This window comes from Henckelia pumila, chromosome 1 (genome assembly GCF_033568475.1).
Source record: "Henckelia pumila isolate YLH828 chromosome 1, ASM3356847v2, whole genome shotgun sequence".
Lineage (NCBI taxonomy): Eukaryota > Viridiplantae > Streptophyta > Magnoliopsida > Lamiales > Gesneriaceae > Henckelia > Henckelia pumila.
The window spans coordinates 163,616,329-163,637,943 of record NC_133120.1 but is presented as its reverse complement, the minus strand read 5'-3'; positions in this window follow the sequence as shown (position 1 = coordinate 163,637,943).

Here is a 21,615-nt window from a genome sequence, read left to right as displayed (position 1 = left end):
GATATTGTATTTGATGTTTGTCTTTGTACTATGTTTCAGTCTGATCCTAAACTGTCTCATTACTTAGCTGCCAAGCGAATATTGAAATATCTTAAAGACACCCAAAATGTAGGGTTATGGTATGCTAAGGATAACTCTTTCAATTTAATTGTCTATTCAGATGCAGATTATGCAAGATGCAAACTGGATAGAAAAATCACAAGTGGATCATGTTAGTTTCTAGGAGACTGACTGATCTTTTGGTTTAGGAAGAAGCAAACGTCCATTACAACCTCCACAATTGAAGTAGAGTATCTAGCCGCAGGCAGTTGTTGTGCTCAAATACTCTGGATGCAACAATAGTTGAGAGATTATGGGATAGAGGGTAAGGAGTCACCAATGTTTTATGACAACACAAGCACAATCGCGATCACATATAATCTCATTCTTCACTCAAGGACTAAGCATATCGATGTTAGTAACCACTTCATCCGTGATCATGCATTGAAGAAAGAAATTCGATTGGAACATATTTCGACGGAACAATAAGCTGCAGAAATCTTCACAAAACCACTCTCGGAGACTAAGATTTCTTACTTTAAAAATATTTTTGGACTCATTGATTTATCTTAAGCATGCATTTAGAGGGAATTTATAGTTGTAAAGGATCAACTGATAATCCAACCGTCAATTGCCCTCGAGCTTGGGAGACTCAAATGATGTTTCAAAACTGGATTGATCAACTGACCAAGTCCAGTTAGTAAACTGAAGTTGGTCAATTGAATTCCTGAAGTTGGTCAACTGAATTCTTGGTCAACTGATATTATCATTTACGTTGGTTATTTAGAAATTTATTTTATTCCACATAAATTCGGATAAACCCAGTAAACTTATTTTAAATTCAAATTAGTTATTTTTAATAACTTTATCCCGCCTTTCTCTAAATTACTTTGTTGTTTTTAAAATTCTTTCCCCTATTTGTGACCGCCAGGTGTCATGTCAGGGAATTTGAAACATGTCATCGTACATATGTATCACAATCGTGACTCATTCAATTTCTCATATTCATTTAAAATTACTCTTTCTCTCTTTTGTGACGCTCAACGAAATCACAAAAACCCTAAGCTCTATCAATTTTACATATTCCAACATTTCCATGGCCAACTCATCTTCTGCGTATATTCTAAACACACTCACAGTGGACTTTGAGTCACTGTACGAGATGAATGATGAAGGAATCACTTCAGTGTTTCAGAAGATTGAAAGCTCAGGACTGCGACAGTTCTTATCGATACAATATATACAAGCAGGATCTCATATCTCTTTATCAGAAGTGTACTAAGACGGAATACGGAGCCGTGCAACTATCTATTGGAGGACATTTGGTTAGGATTGATGAAGCCTATTTCTCTCAAACATTAATTTTACCAACTGAATGCATCATTAAATTCAATACTATTTCTGCTCATGACTTGACGGAGATGCAGACAATCTTTTCAAACTCCGACAAACCAATCAGTCTCTCTGCCTTCAAAAGAGCCGTGAATTTAGAATTTTAAATTTTGGCTGACGTAGTTGCAAAGGCCTTCTCGCTAAAGCTGGGTCTTTTGTTATACTGACAAATGAGAAATTTTGAGTCATGACAGCTATCTCAAAGGAAATTAAGGTGAACTGGGCATCTGTTCTTATCAGGATTTTCTACAATATGATTACTGCAACCAAGAAATATTCAGGATATGCAATTCAGATAAGTAGACTTCTTGATCACATGGGCGTAAATCTGTAAGAAATCTACTACTCTTCACAAGTACAGAATCTTGAATGCTCAGTACCTTAATGATTTTTGCTCAAAGGCCGCAACTGAGAAGTCAACTGTTCCTGGTTCTACCAAGAAAATAGTTGACAACATCAACACTTCTAAGATAACCAAATCCGTAGTCAAAAAGGTTTCCAAGATAAAGAGAAAATTGATTATCCATCAAAGTGATGATGAGGACAATGATAATCAGAAGAAGGATGTGACTATCAAGCCACTTAGCAAGAAGTCCAGGACTTCCAAATCGAAGCCTATTATTTCTCCTACCAAACTGATCATTCATCTGGCTCCCAAAGCTAAAGTCACCACGACTCAAACTGGTCCAACCTCTTTTGATAGGCATTTCACGAGCAGCGTACCAATGATGATTGTGCCCATTCAGTCCATTAAGCATCACAACCAGCTATCTCAGCGGAAGAAGACGATGATTGCATCAAAAGCAGTCGGGCTCCACTTCAAAAAGTTTTTTCCCCCTCCAACATGCCACCATCCAAACACTTTGGAGGTCTCTGCACAAAGAAAATTATTGAGTATACTCACTCCAGTCTTGATGTAATGGCTGGTAAAGACAAATCAATTGTCACCTCCTCTTATGATGTTGATAGGCCAACTAATGCTATTCAACTTCAAATTGATTTGACTATGGATGAGGTTTTGGAATATGTTAAAAACACCACTGAAGCAGTATTTGATGAGTGGTAAAAATTCAGGACATCCATTCTGGCTAGAAAATTTCAGAAGAAAGGGAAATTAAAGAACTATATCTATTATGAAGAACTGGTCTTAAGGACTGTCAAAACCATTGATATATCAGAAGCATTGGATCGAAGACAGTACTTCTTTTAGTTAATGAGGATCAAGAAGCTTTCACAAATTCATGATGAACTTCAAAAGAACTATGATCCAACTTCTAGGGCTGCATATTAAGATAGGTCTATCTTCACTCAGTTAGACTCAGATCTTTCAATGTTACAATGGAGAATCAGAGTCTGGGAAGGGGATAAGGAGCTTGTCATTCCAGAAGCTTACGTTCCTCCCATTCGCAAATCCAAGTCTAAATCCAAGTCAGTTCAACTAGTTCCACAGACCACTGCATCTTTCGAACAAACCATTGACCAAGTACTTGAGGAAGCTGAAAAGGAATCTAATCAAACCCATGGTAAATCAGCAGTTGACCACTCTAAGCGATTTCTAAGTCCAGTTCACATACTTCACGAACACGATTCAGTGTTACCAAAACTTACTCTGATGAACTTGGATGAAGCATTGCAGTAGTTGATCACTCACATTGAATCAGAAGAACATTTTGAAGAACAACTTGAGGAAGAGATGATACACATCTTTGAACCAGCTCTTAACATGCCAAGTCCAGCTGAAGAATTAAGCGCACTAGAAGATGTTTAGGAACACAGTTTGGCTCTATTTGTCTATCAACACTCAATAACTAAGTCAGAGACTGTCTACATTCCGACATATTAATTCATAACCGATGGATATTAGTTGGAAATTGCCTCTTCAATAGTTCAACCACAAAGTCCAAGTGACAATATAAGTACTGATGACTCCTTTGAAGCTGAAGTCGTTACTCAGTTTGTCACACTTTCATCTGTACATATCAATGCTCCAAAATCTGAAGAAGTGAGATCAAAACCACCGTGGAACGCAAATTGTTGAAGAAATATCAGTGGCTGAAGGATCAAAATCTGAGATGTTGGTAATTGAGTAAGAAGAAGATGAATTCTTTGTGACCAAGGCACAACATTCGATCTTTTTCAATGAAAGATGTCAAGAAGGACCCTCATTTTATGTTTATGAAGAAATTAAATGGCAGTAGTTAAGTCACCTAAAGAGGATGCAAATGATGAATTAAATTGTGTTCTGAATGATATAGATTCTTCGTTGCTTGCTCTCTCCAAGGATGTTCAAGAGAAAAAAAAACAACCAAAGCAAAATAGGAGAGAACATTACAATCATCCGAAATTCAATAACCAGCGAACTGGTTATGTTACAGAGACAGTTTACTTTATTACATCAATCTTTGGTAGGGTGATAAGTTCATTTTGTGTGCATTATTTTGTGATAGGTTTATGTCTATTTTGTGTGCATTCATATTGTTTTTATGTGTTTTTATGTGTTTTAGTGCATGTGTGAGTATTTCACTCCTCGGGTTAATTTTGTAGGAAAATGAATTGTTGAAGAATGAATTACGGAGCAGCTTTGTTAAAAAAAATCAAATTTAATTTTATAGAGATCCAAATCCGATCTTCACCGTTCAGAATAAATGTTCAAGATGTTTTTAAGCTTCTGTCAAAATTTCAGGTTGATCCAACGGCTAAAAATTAAGATATAAATTTTTAAGAATCGTCGCGCGGAGAAGAAAAATCCACTCGCTCGAGCGAGAGTCTATGCTCGCTCGAGCGAGCGAGACGTGCAAAAAACTTCCGAGACAGAAAGTTGCTTGCTCGAGCGAGACCTGTGCTCGCTCGAGCGAGCGGAGAGTGCAGAATTTTTATTTTTGGAAACTCTTGCTCGAATTGGATGCTATCTTTTGAATACCCTTGGGCATATAAATACAAATCTAATCATCAGATTAAAGGGTTCCAACGCAGAGAACGCAGACAAGAGGCGAGAGGCGGCTAGGCTTGTAGATTGGAGATTTGCTCCATCGTCATCAGAGTTTTTCTTTCTTTCTTCTTTTTGTTTGAATTCTAGTTTCAATTATTGAGTAGTTTGTTTTGAACCAAGACGACGTGATTGGGCCGAAAAAATTTATGTATAAAACTTGGATGTTTGTTTGGGATTTTTCAGACTTGATTTTATTTTATTGATTGTCAGATTTATATTTGTCTTGTGAATAGTCTGATCAACTATTTTCTTGCATGTTAATCGATTCCAAGTCGACAGAGAAGGTATTGATTTTGATCACTCTGATAATTAACACATGGTAAAACCGACTAAAAATAGAATTCGGTTTCAGTGTGCGGTTTGGGTGTAAACTGAATTTTCACAAATATTTAATGCATTCAAATTTGATTAGAATTACGAAAGATTAATCCGTCAATATTTGAGTAGGTGTGATTGTTCTAGAAATAGACATTTGAACAAGTTAAGAGAATTCCCATAATCTAAGAATAAATCTGAGTCCTGAATCGGCTACATGTTACATGATTTGTTCGGTACCTACGTGTGTCTTGGTTGTCTCGTTTTAATTAAATTTTCATTTCAACTATTTTAATTCTTATTTCTTCAGAATTTTTTATTATATATTCTTATTTTATTTAAATCAAATTTTTTTTTATGATTTTGTTTAGATTAAGCTAAATAATTAATTTTTGAGAATTGACTGCAGTCCCTATGGGATCAATACTTGGAATCTCTGTTCACTTTACTATTACTTGACCTGGTACGCCTGCCAGTAGATTTATATCACACCGATTTAGCCGGTCAAGTTTTTGGCGCCGTCGTCGGGGACTGTTTAGTTATTAGGATAGATTATTTGCTTGAGACTAGATATTTTATTATTTTTAGTTTTTAATTATTTATTTTTAATTTTATTGTTTCTTACTTGTGAGGTACATGGAGATGGATCATCGACAGGTGTTAACAAGGTTTGGCCAACAATATTTGGAGCCTTTCTATGCTTCTTGGGGGATATTCAATGATTTGGCGAACAGATTTCGATGCCATAATTTTTCGAACTACACGCTCACTCAGATTTTTTATGGTGGTTTGGATGAGACTACAAGAAGTTGGGTGGATTATGGAGCTTTGGCCACTGGCAGTCACCAGTTCAGAAGAGATGAAGACAGTGATATGCACTTGTTAAATGATATGGCGGATTTCGACTACCATTGACATTTTGATCCTTCATTGCAAGTTTGGAGTACAAATATCCTCCAGAATTCAACTCCACAAATTTTGCGAACCAACCACCGGAGCATCAAAAAGAGTGTGTAGGGTATTTTGAGGATCATGTGGCTCAGTTGGAGAATTTTGTGAAAAGGCAGGAAGAGACAAACCCGTTCTTAGAAAGCCGCATCAAGTCTTTGAGTCTTTTGGATGAACATATTGCGCTTATTAGAGAATCAATTTTTGAGATCTGCCAAGAGAATGAAGCAATTGAGCCAAAGCAAGAAGAACTATTTCTTGAAGAATCGTCATGTGACGAGGAGCCAAAAGTGATAGTGGAGGAGGAAAAAACATACAAGGAGAAAGATTTGACATCGTCAATGGTCGTTCCATGTACACCGTTAGAAGATTTTTTCTTTCCATTGACGCTACCTCCAGCATATTTCATCCTCTATGTGCTGCAGCCTAGATTCGGAGTCTCCTTCCAAAAGAAAATTTTCAAACCAAGTGTTGTTGGACCGATGAGCTTACAAAGTATATATCACGCCAAGCTTGAGGGCGAAGGAAATCAAGACCCATACGTAGAGCCTTATGATTCTTACTATGGGTGACAGCCGCTCTTTGATGGTTGCTTCTGCATAGTCGGGCTATAGACTATAAACTTAGCGCTGACTGGGAGGCAACCCAGTGTTCTTTTCCTCTCTCTTTCTCTTTATTTTAATTTTTGTTTATGTTTTTTTTATTTGAATTTTTTTTCTTTCCTATGCCAGTTTTCCATGCCTGCCGCTATACCCATTCTGCTTTTGTCATCCCAACAGATGCTGCCAAAGAAGAAGGAAGAGGATGAATCAAAAACCAGGGGAGTGTTATTGTTTTTTTCATTGTGTTTTTGTTAGTATTTCCATTTGCGTGTTTTTATGCATTCTATTCATTGTTCTGAAGCATTGAGGGCAATGCTTTGGATAAGTATGGGGGGTAGACTAGTTTATTGCATTGGTTATTATATTTTGTGTTCATTCTATTTGCATTCATTTGGTTTAGTTTTTGTGTTTGGTTCGTAATCATGCATATCATTTTGTTGTTGTTTGTGTTGTCTTGCATGAGTAGGATAAGTCATGGTAGCCTATGATGATGAAGTTTATTTGAAAAAAAAAATGGATTTTTGAAAAAAAATTCTCTTGACCGGACATGAGAAACTGTAGGTTGAACTGTGAATATTTATAAGCACTTATGTTAGACCAGTGGAGTGTAACGAAAGATTTAATGAAGTTTCTTTCTGCTTGACCATTGCACGACAATAGGTGGTTTGTGGATCTTGATTGTGTTCTATGAATTTTGATGAGGCTCTAGTTTACACTTATGATTTTGGGCGCACCTAGAAAAAAAAAATTTTACAACTCGATCCGGGCTTGGACAATGATTGAAATCCTAATCATTGCTCCATAGCTAAGTTTGCGGGTAAAATGGGTTTGATGCTCCATCCGGGCTATAGACGAGGGGATAAAAAAAAAGAAAAAAGATTTTTCGTATCCTAGCCAGTTATAGCTAAGTCAGTGGGTAATTATTGGGGCTAAAAGAAATACCGGGTGCAAAATCCGGAGGTGTGTAATTTATTATCTCAAGGGAGGTGGGTTTAGTCTAGAGGTCGTTGGAAGGAATGTGCACTTGAAGAGTAAAACTTTCACTAATTTGTCATAGGTCGCTAAACAGTTTTGAAATGAATTCGGTCTAAGTTGTATGAAACTGGAATGACAGTTCACACACACATGTTCACGTTAAACCGAAGGTGTATTATGAAAAGTTGAGAGCGTGTGTGATTTTGTTTTGTGATTGAACTTCTCGGAGGCTGTGAACATTCATGATTTTTCCTAACTTATGTTTTTGTTTGCATGTGTTTTTTGCATATCTTGCTCGAGGGCGAGCAAGGTTTAAGTATGAGGGTGTTGATAAGTTCATTTTGTGTGCATTATTTTGTGATAGGTTTATGTCTATTTTGTGTGCATTCATATTATTTTTATGTGTTTTTATGTGTTTTAGTGCATGCGTGAGTATTTCACTCCTCGGGTTAATTTTATAGGAAAATGAATTGTTGAAGTATGAATTACGGAGTAGTTTTGTTAAAAAACTCAAAGTTAATTTTATAGAGATCCAAATCCGATCTCTACCGTTCCGAATGAATTTCAAGATGTTTTGAAGCTGCTGTCAAAATTTCAGGTCGATCTAACGGCTAGAACTTAAGATATGAATTTTTCAGGATCGTCGCGCGGAGCAGAAAAATCCACTCGCTCGAGCGAGAGTCTATGCTTGCTCGAGCGAGCGAGACGTGCAAAAAAACTTCCGAGACAGAAAGTTGCTCGCTCGAGCGAGACCTGTGCTCGCTCGAGCGAGCGGAGCGTGCAGAATTTTTATTTTGGAAACTCTTGCTCGAATTGGATGCTATCTTTTGAATACCCTTGGGCATATAAATACAAATCTAATCATCAGATTAAAGGGTTCCAACGCAGAGAACGCAGACAAGAGGCGAGAGGCGGCTAGGCTTGTAGATTGGAGATTTGCTCCATCGTCATCAGAGTTTTTCTTTTTTTCTTCTTTTTGTTTGAATTCTAGTTTCAATTATTGAGTAGTTTGTTTTGAACCAAGACGACGTGATTGGGCCGAAAAAATTTATGTATAAAACTTGGATGTTTGTTTGGGATTTTTCAGACATGATTTTATTTTATTGATTGTCAGATTTATATTTGTCTTGTGAATAGTATGATCAACTGTTTTCTTGCATGTTAATCGATTCCAAGTCGACAGAGAAGGTATTGATTTTGATCACTATGATAATTAACACATGGTAAAACCGACTAGAAATAGAATTCGGTTTCAGTGTGCGGTTTGGGTGTAAACTGAATTTTCACAAATATTTAATGCATTCAAATTTGATTAGAATTACGAAAGATTAATCCGTCAATATTTGAGTAGGTGTGATTGTTCTAGAAATATACATTTGAACAAGTTAAGAGAATTCCCGTAATCTAAGATTAAATCTGAGTCGTGAATCGGCTACATGTTATATGATTTGTTCGGTACCTACGTGTGTCTTGGTTGTCTCGTTTGAATTAAATTTTTTTTTCAACTATTTTAATTCTTATTTCTTCAGAATTTTTTATTATATATTCTTATTTTATTTAAATCAAATTGCTTTTTATGATTTTGTCTAGATTAAGCTAAATAATTAATTTTTGAGAATTGACTGCAGTTCCTGTGGGATCGATACTTGGAATCTCTGTCCACTTTACTATTACTTGACCTGGTACGCCTGCCAGTAGATTTATATCACACCGATTTAGCCGGTCAAGTTTTTGGCGCCGTTGCCGGGGACTGTTTAATTAATATTAGGATAGATTATTTGCTTGAGACTAGATATTTTATTATTTTTAGTTTTTAATTATTTATTTTTAATTTTATTGTTTCTTACTTGTGAGGTACTTGGAGATGGATCATCGACAGGTGTTCACAAGGTTTGGCCAACAATATTCGGAGCCTTTCTATGCTTCTTGGGGAAGATTCAATGATTTGGCGAATAAATTTCGATGCCATAATTTTTCGAACTACACGCTCACTCAGATTTTTTACGGTGGTTTGGATGAGACTACAAGAAGTTGGGTGGATTATGGAGCTTTGGCCACTGGCAGTCACCTATTCAGAAGAGATGAAGATAGTGATATGCACTTGTTAAATGATATGGCGGATTTCTACTACCATTGACATTGTGATCCTTCATTGCAAGTTTGGAGTACAAATATCCTCCAGAATTTAACTCCACAAATTTTGCGAACCAACCACCGGAGCATCAAGAAGAGTGTGTAGGGTATTTTGAGGATCATGTGGCTCAGTTGGAGAATTTTGTGAAAAGGCAAGAAGAGACAAACCCGTTCTTAGAAAGCCGCATCAAGTCTTTGAGTCTTTTGGATGAACATATTGCGCTTATTAGAGAATCAATTTTTGAGATCTGCCAAGAGAATGAAGCAATTGAGCCAAAGCAAGAAGAACTATTTCTTGAAGAATCGTCATGTGACGAGGAGCCAAAAGTGATAATGGAGGAGGAAGAAACATACAAGGAGAAAGATTTGACATCGTCAATGGTCGTTCCATGTACACCGTTAGAAGATTCTTTCTTTCCATTGACGCTACCTCCAGCATATTTCATCCTCTATGTGCTGCAGCCTAGATTCGGAGTCTCCTTCCAAAAGAAAATTTTCAAACCAAGTGTTGTTGGACCGATGAGCTTACAAAGTATATATCACGCCAAGCTTGAGGGCGAAGGAAATCAAAACCCATACGTAGAGTCTTATGATTCTTACTATGGGCGGCAGCCGCTCTTTGATGGTTTCTTCTGCATAGTCAGACTGTAGACTATAAACTTAGCGCTGACTGGGAGGCAACCCAGTGTTCTTTTCCTTTCTCTTTCTCTTTATTTTAATTTTTGTTTATATTTCTTTTTATTTGAATTTTTTTTCTTTCCTATGCCAGTTTTCCATGCCTGCCGCTATACCCATTCTGCTATTGTCATCCCAACAGATGCTGCCAAAGAAGAAGGAAGAGGATGAATCGAAAACCAGGGGAGTGTTATTGTTGTTTTCATTGTGTTTTTGTTAGTATTTCCATTTGCGTGTTTTTATGCATTCTGTTCATTATTCTGAAGCATTGAGGGCAATGCTTTGGATAAGTATGGGGGGTAGACTAGTTTATTGCATTGGTTATTATATTTTGTGTTCATTCTGTTTGCATTCATTTGGTTTAGTTTTTGTGTTTGGTTCGTAATCATGCATATCATTTTGTTGTTGTTTGTGTTGTCTTGCATGAGTAGGATGAGTCATGGTAGCCTATGATGATGAAGTTTATTTGAAAAAAAAAATGGATTTTTGAAAAAAATTTCTCTTGACTGGACATGAGAAACTGTAGGTTGAACTGTGAATATTTATAAGCACTTATGTTAGACCAGTGGAGTGTAACGAAAGATTTAATGAAGTTTATGTCTGTTTGACCATTGCAAGACAATAGGTGATTTGTGGATCTTGATTGTGTTCTATGAATTTTGATGAGGCTCTAGTTTACACTTATGATTTTGGGCGCACCTAGAAAAAAAAAATTTTACAACTCCATTTGGGCTTGGACAATGATTGAAATCCTAATCATTGCTCCATAGCTATGTTTGCGGGTAAAATGGGGTTGATGCTCCATCCGGGCTATAGACGAGGGGATTAAAAAAAAGAAAAAAGATTTTTCGTATCCTATCCAGTTATAGCTAAGTCAGTGGGTAATTATTGGGGCTAAAAGCAATACCGGGTGCAAAATCCGGAGGTGTGTAATTCATTATCTCAAGGGAGGTGGGTTTAGTCTAGAGGTCGTTTGAAGGAATGGGCACTTGAAGAGTAAAACTTGCACTAATTTGTCATAGGTCTCTAAACAGTTTTGAAATAAATTCGGTCTAAGTAATATGAAACAGGAATGACAGTTCACATACACACGTTCATGTTATACCGAAGTTGTATTATGAAAAGTAAAGAGTGTGTGTGATTTTTTTTTGTGATTGAACTTCTTGGAGGCTGTGAACATTCATGATTTTTCCTCACTTATGTTTTTGTTTGCATGTGTTTTTTGCATATCTTGCTCGAGGGCGAGCAAGTTTTAAGTATGGGGGTGTTGATAAGTTCATTTTGTGTGTATTATTTTGTGATAGGTTTATGTCTATTTTGTGTGCATTCATATTATTTTTATGTGTTTTTATGTGTTTTAGTGCATGCGTGAGTATTTCACTCCTCGGGTTAATTTTGTAGGAAAATGAATTGTTGAAGAATGAATTACGGAGCAGTTTTGTTAAAAAAAATCAAATTTAATTTTATATTGATCCAAATCCGATCTCACCGTTCCGATATAATTTCAAGATGTTTTGAAGCTGCTGTCAAAATTTCAGGTCGATCTGACGGCTAGAACTTAAGATATGAATTTTTCAGATTAAAGGGTTCTAACACGCAGAAAACGCAGACAAGAGGCGAGAGGTGGCTAGGCTTGGAGATTGGAGATTTGCTCCATCGTCATCAGAGTTTTTCTTTCTTTCTTCTTTTTGTTTGAATTCTAGTTTCAATTATTGAGTAGTTTGTTTTGAACCAAGACGACGTGATTGGGCCGAAAAAATTTATGTAGAAAACTTGGATGTTTGTTTGGGATTTTTCAGACTTGATTTTATTTTATTGATTGTCAGATTTATATTTGTCTTGTGAATAGTCTGATAAACTGTTTGCTTGCATGTTAATCGATTCCAAGTATACAGAGAAGGTATTGATTTCGATCACTCTGATAATTAACACATGGTAAAACCGACTAGAAATAGAATTCTGTTTCAGTGTGCGGTTTGGGTGTAAACTGAATTTTCACAAATATTTAATGCATTCAAATTTGATTAGAATTACGAAAGATTAATCCGTCAATATTTGAGTAGGTTTGATTGTTCTAGAAATAGACATTTGAATAAGTTAAGAGAATTCCCCTAATCTAAGAATAAATCTGAGTCCTGAATCGGCTACATGTTACATGATTTGTTCGGTACCTACGTGTGTCTTGGTTGTCTCGTTTTAATTAAATTTTCTTTTCAACTATTTTAATTCTTATTTCTTCAGAAGTTTTTATTATATATTCTTATTTTATTTAAATCAAATTGCTTTTTATGCTTTTGTCTAGATTAAGCTAAATAATTAATTCTTGAGAATTGACTGCAGTCCCTGTGGGATCGATACTTGGACTCTCTGTCCACTTTACTATTACTTGACCTGGTACACTTTCCAGTAGATTTATATCATATCGATTTAGCCGGTCATAGGATCTTCTCTATCCCAAGTGCAGCAATCTCATTCCTCTCTTGATACCAAGTTAGACAATCTCTCCACAGAAGTTCACTTTCTTAGAGTATCATTTGCCACTAATATTCAGGGCATGACAAATCAGATCGAGTCTCTCTCCTCACTCACCAGAAAACTTTTGTACTATCAAGAACTTTCGCAATCTGTTCGGTCTAGAGATGGCCATCAGGTCCAGTCCACCATACATGCCTCTACCATTCGCCCTCACAGCACTCATCGACACCATCCGAGTCAAAGATAGACTTTCAGCACTGATTATTTTATCCAAACTTGTTTGCTGATTGATTATTATTAATTGACTTTGGCTTCTTAAACAAACTTTTCATGTGTTATGTTTGTCAAAAAGGGGGAAATTAGCTAAGTTTATCATTTTATCTCAGATAAAATCTAGACTTGATGAATATAAGTTTTGTCAAACACCAAAAAAAGAAAAATTGTTGAATATTTAATTTTCGGTGTTTTGCAATCTTAGAACTAAACTGAATAAACGACATCAAATGCTAAAATGATCGCCAAACAAACTGAACTGGTATTGAGAAACCACTCAGGAGTTGCTAAATTGATCACGTCTAAAGTATTGGGAAGTAAACTGCTCGCATACTTAGTTGCTACGTTGTATCAGTTTACTCAACGAGATTACGCTCAGGTGTTCTCTATCAGTCTATCTATTTGACCACTAAACTGTAATCGATCTGTCAAATGAAGTTCATTTACCAACATTAAGAGAATAGTCAGAATGACACTCAGTTTACTTCAGTGGATAATATTATCCATACACTGACACTGACATTTGTGCAACTAACGTCGCGATCCCAAAATTTACCTTTTTGCATAATAATGTTGACATGGCAGATAGAAGCAATGCACCAGGAATAATTTAAAGATTTCTGATGATATTCAAATTTATGACTGTTGGCACCCAAGATTATAAATAGGCAGTTTGATCAGTTGAGGAAAGCTCTCTCGCTCACAGTTTTACGAACTTTAATCTAACCAGTTGATTCAAAGCTTTCAAAGCACTTAGCAAAAAACTGATCAAGAAACTCGAAGCGCACATTCACAGATATTATTCGATCATTTAAGGATCAATTTGTGCAGCTATTATCGAGTTGTAATATTTTGTTATACTCTTAGTCGAGGACTGTTATTTGTGTTGTAACTAGGAGTTCTGAGATATGCAATTGAGAATAAGTCATAGTCTTGGAGTTGGGTTTTGTAAGTTGACTGTAAAATTCAAAGTTTTTTAGTACTATCCTTCCAAGGAGGAATAAGGGGTGACGTAGGAGTCATTGAAATCTCCGAACATCCAGAACATCCCTATGTGTCCTTCTTTCAGTTTTACATACATTTTTATTCAGTGTTCAGAATATGCACTTTGGAATTTTTCCACACATCATACTTGTTTGTCAATTTGCATAGAAACCAAGGTAGTAAGAATTCAGTCGCTAATCCGATTGAATTCTAGTTGTTATCAGTCGAGTAATTTTTTGAAGTGTATCCCCCCCCCCCCCCCTCTTACACAAAACCGATCCTATCACACACATTAAGTATACATATGAACTTGGATCACAACAATGACAGCACTATCTCTCAGAATTTATACTCAAATTTCCAATGTACCTAATTTCAAACTAATAATACGGAATTCACATTATATTATCCCAAAATTATCATATTTTATGTCAATAATGGTGTTGTTAGTGTTGTTTAATTTGTATATTAAATTTATGCCAAGAAGTTTGTTTTCACACCCCTCACTCATGAAGTATACATATGAATTTTGATCAAGACAACGATGATGGCTCTCAAAATTTATACTCAAATTTCCAAGTCATGTACCAAATTTAAATTGAATAATACTGAAGTCACATTAAAGTATCTCGATATTAGCATATTTTGTGTCAATAATACTTTTCTTATATTAATGTTTTATTAGTAAATAAAAATCATTGTATGAAACAGTATAATGAGGTTTTTAAAAAGTTTGATACTTAATGGTGATATTTTTTTATATGTTCTTAAGCAGAAATGTTTAGACAACAAAATATATTGATGTAGACAAATCTTAATATTTGGTAGAGGAGCAATGATGTTATTGCTAGGTGATTGGTGGGATGATGACATGTGGGAGTTAGTGGTTGGAGGAGTATGAATTAAATGCTACACGTTTTGGGAGCTCTATAAATAGAGCTCCCCCATTCCCATTTCAAGTATCCCATCACAAAGCAGAAGCAAAACATAGCTTCTTAAATAAGAGAGAAAAAAAAAGAAAATAGAGTTTTTTTTTGTGATCTTTTGTGAGTTAGAGAAATTATTTTCTCGATAATACTCGGGGTTTGGGTTGGTGAGAGAAAGTGTTTTGTATACACTTGTAATATTTCTCCCAGTAATAAATATTTGCAGTAGCTCCGTGGACGTATCCTATATTAGGTGAAACACACAAATCCTTGGTGTTCTTGTTGATTATTTTATTCCACAATTTTTTGGGCATTTATTGTCCGTCGGTCATCGGTTATTATGGCTTTAATTCCGTAACAACTGGTATCAGAGAGTTGGTGTAAAATTTCCTAAAATTTTGAGTATGCTCTGTGTTTGTAGATCTGTCTGAATTTCCACATCAAAAAAGATTTTTTGAAATTTTTTAAGGCAAAAATAATGGTCAGAAATAACGGATCTGGCCCTGGCATCAACAAGTTTGATGGTTCAGACTTTAAGTTCTGGCATTTACAGATTAGAGATTATTTGTATAGCAAGAAGCTACATAAACCTCTATTGGAAAAAAAGTCGGAAAAAATGGAGGCCGATGAGTGGGAGCTTCTTGACCGACAGTTTTTGGGGGTTATTCGATTGACCCTAACAAAGAACGTGGCACATAATGTGGAAGAGGCACATATCACGGAGGAGATTATGTCCATCCTATCAGACATGTACGAGAAGTCATCAGCCAATAATAAAGTACATCTGATGAAAAAGTTATTTAACTTAAAGAAGGGTGAAGGCGGTTCAATAGCAGCACATATCAATGAATTCAACACGATTGTTTCTCAATTGACATCGATTGAAATAAATTTTGATGATGAGATTCGTGCACTTATTCGGCGTCTTTGCCAAATACTTGGGAGCCGTTGCGGGCAGCAGTTAGCAATTCTGTTGGCAAGGGAAAATTACAATTCAATAATGTCAGAGACCGGATTCTTGCCAAAGAAGTTTGCAGGTTGGATTCTGGTGAAAAAGCATCATCGAGTTCTGCTCTTAATCTAGATAACAGAGGTAGGGGAAGGAATGTCGAAAAGAATTCTAACAAATGGTGGAGCAGGTCCAAGTCAAGGAATGGTAAAGATAAAATCACATTTGAAAAGAATTTGAAGTGCTGGAGCTCAGGTGAGATTGGCCACCTAAAAAGAAACTGCAAAGAAACAAAAAACACAAATGTTGTGACTGAGGAGGTACACGATGCTTTAGTACAATCCATGGAAAGCCCTGTTGACTCTTGGGTTATGGATTCTGGAGCCTCGTTTCATACCACGGGTAATCGCAATGTATTCGATAATTACATTGCTGGCGATTACGGAAAAGTTTTTCTGGCAGATGGAAAACCTTTGGAGATTTTTGGTATGGGAGATGTCGAGTTGAAAATGTCAAATGGATCTGTCTAGAAAATCAATAAAGTCAGACATGTACCAAGACTGACGCGGAATCTGATCTCAGTGGGACAGCTCGATGACGAAGGCCATAATGTGACCTTCGGTGATGGTTCCTGGAAAGTGAGCAAAGGAGCCATGATTGTTGCTTGAGGACAGAAAACTGGAACGCTCTACATGACTTCCAGTTGCAGAGATACTTTAGCAGCTGTGAATGCTGGAACTAACTCAAGTCTATGGCACTGTAGACTTGGACATATGAGCGAGAAGGGAATGAAGTTGTTGTTATCAAATGGGAAGATGCTGAAATTAAAGTCCATCAAACACAAGCTAAGTGAAAGTTGTATACTTGGAAAGCAGAAAAAGTTGAGCTTTTCAAAAGGCGACAGAGAACCAAAGACATCCAAGTTGGAGCTAGTTCATACTGATGTATGGGGTCCATATCCTATGACATCCCTTGGAGGCTCACGATATTATGTCACATTTATCGATGATTCAAGTAGGAAGGTTTGGGTTTATTTTTTAAAAAATAAATCTGATGTTTACGAAACCTTTAAGAGGTGGAAAGTCATGGTGGAGACTGAGACCAACTTGAAGATGAAGTGCTTACGATCTGATAATGGAGGAGAATATGAAGATGATGAGTTCAAGAAGTCTTGTGCGCTGAACTGGATCAATATGAAGAAAACCATTCCAGGTACTCCTCAACAGAATGGTGTAGCTGAGAAGATGAACAGGACCCTGAATGAGCGAGCTAGGAGCATGAGATTGCATGTTGGGCTGCCGAAATCATTCTGGGTTGATGCAGTTAACACTGCAGCATATCTGATCAACAAGGGACCTTTGGTACCGCTTGGTTACAGAATACCTGAAGAAGTCTGGCGCGGCAAAGAATTAAACCTTTCTTTCTTGAAAGTGTTTGGATGTTTATCATATGTTCACATTGATTCAGCTAGCAGAACAAAACTTGATCCAAAATCCAAGAAATGTTTCTTTATTGGTTATGGAGATAATGAGTTTGGTTATCGTTTCTGGGATGACCAAAATCGGAAGATCATTCGAAGCAGAGATGTAATCTTTAATGAGTATGAGATGTATAAGGACAAGTCAAGCATTGAAGCTGGAGATGAATGTCCTGAAGTCAAGAAGACGGATGAAGTGTCATTGATGGATATTCCTGTGAATGAGTCAGAAGCTAGTAACTTGAGGATAAAGAAAATGCTGCACAAGATGATGACCCACAAATTCCGGAAATTGAACTCAAAAGATCTTCTATAACAATCAGACCACCTCAGAAATACTCCCCTGCACTTTACTATATTTTGCTGACAGATAAAGGTGAACCGGAGACTTATGATATAGCGATGCAAAATGATTAGTCAATCAAGTGGGAGTTAGCCATGAAAGATGAGATGGATTCACTGTCATCCAATCAGACTTGAGAGTTAACAGAACTTTCGAAAGGCAAAAAGGCATTACACAACAACTGGGTGTACCAGATCAAAGAAGAAGTTGATGGCAGTAAACAGTACAAGGCAAGACTTGTTGTAAAAGGCTTTCAACAAAGAGAAGACGTTGATTACACCGAGATTTTTTCTCCAGTGGTGAAGCTGGCCACTATCAGAACTGTACTTGGATTAGTGGCGAATGAAAACTTACATGTGGAGTAGATGGATGTAAAGACAACGTTTCTTCATGGTGACTTAGATGAAGAAATATATATGAAGCAGCCACAGGGATTTGAAGTACGTGGGACAGAGAATGGTTTGAAAACTTCATAAGAGATTGTATGGTCTCAAACAAGCTCCAAGACAGCGGTACAAGAAGTTTGATGGATTCATGAATAACAACGGTTTCCTGAGGTGCCAAGCGGATCACTGTTGTTATGTGAAGAAGATTGATGGTTCTTATATAATTCTACTACTATATGTGGATGACATGTTGATAGCAGGATCTTGTCTGAAAGTGATTGATAAGCTCAAGAGAGAGTTATCAAAAGAATTTGCAATTAAGGATTTGGGAGCTGCAAAACAAATTCTTGGTATAAGGATCTGGAGAGATTGGGTGAACGGAGTCTTGAAGTTATCTCAGGCAGGGTACGTGAAAAATGTTCTTAGCAGATTCAACATGGATGAAGCTAAACCGGTTAGTACTCCTTTGGCTATTCATTTCAAACTAACCAAAGCCCAATCACCATCGACGGAGAAAGAGCATGCTTATATGAATAAGGTTCCTTATGCCTCTACTGTCGGAAGCCTCATGTATGAAATGGTGTGCACCAGACCAGACATAGCACATGCAGTGGGAGTTGTGAGCATGTTTATGAGCAATCTGGGAAAACAACATTGGGAAGCAGTGAAGTGGATTCTCAGGTATTTGAAAGGTACTGTTGCTTTATCTTTATGCTTCAGGAGGACAAATTCAGGCTTACAAGGTTTTTTAGATGCCGACATGGGTGGTGATCTAGACGGCAAGAAGACGACTAATGGATATGTGTTCACATTGGGTGGTACGGCTGTAAGATGAGTGTCGAAGTTACAAAAGATTGTTGCACTTTCGACTACTGAAGCTGAATATGTTGCAGTGACAGAAGCTATCAAGGAGATGATATGGTTGAGATCGTTTATGGAAGAATTAGGTCAAAAGATTGAGGATAGTACGTTATACTGTAACATTCAGAGTGTTATTCATTTGGCAAAGAATCCTGTTTATCATGCTAGGACGAAGCATATACAGGTTCGGTACCATTTCATCAGATCGGTTCTGAAAGATGGAATCTGGATGCTTGAGAAGATTTCTGGTAGTAGAAATCCAGCTGATATGTTCACGAAGGTGGTGACTATTGACAAACTGAAGTTATGCTCAACTTCAGTTGGAATGCAAATATAAGAGAGGAGGCATGAGCTGCTGCATTGACTATGTGAAGCCATGATTGAAATCAAGTCTTCAAGTGAGAGATTTGTTAAATGATTGGTGGGATGATGACAGGTGGGAGTTAGTGGTTGGAGGAGTGTGAATTAAATGCTATATGTTTTGGGAGCTCTATAAATAGAGCTCCCCCATTCTCATTTCAAGTATCCCATCCCAGCGCAAAAGCAAAAAAAAGCTTCTTAAATAAGAGAGAAAAAAAAAAAAGGGAAAGAGAGTTTTTTGGTGATCTCTTGTGAGTGAGAGAAATTATTTTCTCGATAATACTCGGGGTTTGGGTTGGTGAGAGAAAGTGTTTTGTATACACTTGTAATATTTCTTCCGATAATAAATATTTGCAGTAGTTCCATGGACATAGCCTATATTAGGTGAACCACGTAAATCCTTGTTGTTCTTGTTGATTATTTTATTTCGTAATTTTTTAAGCATTTATTGTCCGTCGGTCATCGGTTATTATGGCTTTAATTCCGTAACAGTTATGTCACACAATTCGTTACCTATTTCATATACATGAAAATAATTTTGAATGGATGTAGGAAAGAAGTAGGAAAGAAATCATACTTTTATCGATGCGGTGTTGATCCAACAACTCATGTATTTTAAAAGTAAAGAAGTAAGAAAATATTTCGTACCAATAATTATGTCTACCGATTAAATGTCACAAGCTTATTCATCATATTTATGAAATCGCGGTAATAAGAAAATAGTTCATGGATCTTTATCGTAAGACAGATCGACTCGGTCCATACATATAATGAAAACTAATACTTTTAACAAAAAAAATTAATATTTTTTAATGGATTTTGTCTGATGGGAGATCAAATTCAAAAAAATGATATGTGAGAATCTCATTATAGGTTTTTTATTTTAAAATGGTAGTAAACCGAAAAACCATTTTTTTTAAGAAAAAATTATTTATTTTGAAATATTAGGTAATTTATCTTTCAAAAAAATTTTGTTTTTTTTTATATATCAAAAAAAAATTTAACTTATTTTAATATTATTGGTTTAGCTAGTTTTCAAAATAATAATAAGACATTGTATGTACATGAGTCGGTCCAGTTTAATTTTATTGTAGGTATGAACCGGGTGATCCATCTTACGGGAAAAAAGATTGTAAAGAGCTTGTCACAAGATACATACTTTTTTAAAATTATTATTTGTCTTTCAAATTAGTGAAACTCGCATGTTCACATTTTTTTATTTTTTTAAAAAAACTAAACCTATATATTTAAATTAATAAATTAATTTTTTTAAAACAATAAAAAAGAAAAATTCAAGAATTTCGCGTGCACAATTTTTTAGAATTTTCCATATTTCAATTATTATAATTCCAATTATAATTATTATTTTTTAATTAATCATATTAGTAGTAAAAAAAATTAGACACACACTTATACACACCTTTCTTAATTTATTTTTTTACTGTAATTTCACGTATTCCAACTATTATTATTATTACTACTATAAAATATATTACTATTAAAAAGATAATAAAATTATAGTGGATACACATATACCTTTATTTTTTAAAAAAACTAAACCAATCATATTTAAACAAGTTAAATAAATTCTTTTTTTAGAAATATAAAAGGACTCAATTTTTTAAAAATTAAATTACCTAATATTTCAAATTAAAGATTTTTTTTAAAAAAATGATTGTCCGGTTCACCACAATTTTTTTTAAAAAAAAAAACTAATAAAACGGTCTCACGTCTCATTTTTTTGAGATTAACCCGACACGACCAATGCAAACTACTAATAGATTTTGGCTTTATGAAATTCATCGATTACTATATTGACTTTATGAAATTCATCGATTTTGGCTGATCTTATCCTCTTGCTTGTAACCGGGTTAGTCTATACTACACCGGGAGTGTTTCTCCCCCTATTTCAATACCATTAGATCACGTGGGATCCCTATATTTTTATGAAAATTGACATATGTATTGATGATCCAATAGTTGATATTTGACCACATCATGGGGGGAGAAGTACTCTAAGTGTAGCATAGAATAATCCATTGTAACCGATAACTTGTTCAGGATAAATATTTTTTTTGTCTATTTATATACATTTTTTAGGTTTTAAATTTTAAAATATATTATTAATAATTATATTATATTATATATCGGTTTTCCGGTTCGACCGACCGATTGGACCGTTTTTTCAAGGTAAACCGATTCGATCATCGGTCTGATTATGAAATATTGTTTTAAATGATTAATGCACAGTAATTATATTTTATGCAAGAGGATGCATCCAAAAATGAATTGACAACAAGATAATAATTATTTTAGTTATAGTCAATGAGTTGTGATACTCGTGAATTCATATATTAACAATATGTACTTGATCAATGCATAATTAGCTTGCTTGTTTTAATATAATACCGTGCTTCGATCTCTGTTCAAATCTTTAAACGTGTTAAAACATTATCGACTAAGCGACTGTTTAACATAATTACCTAAATAATCATCAGTTAGAAAATTTTAAT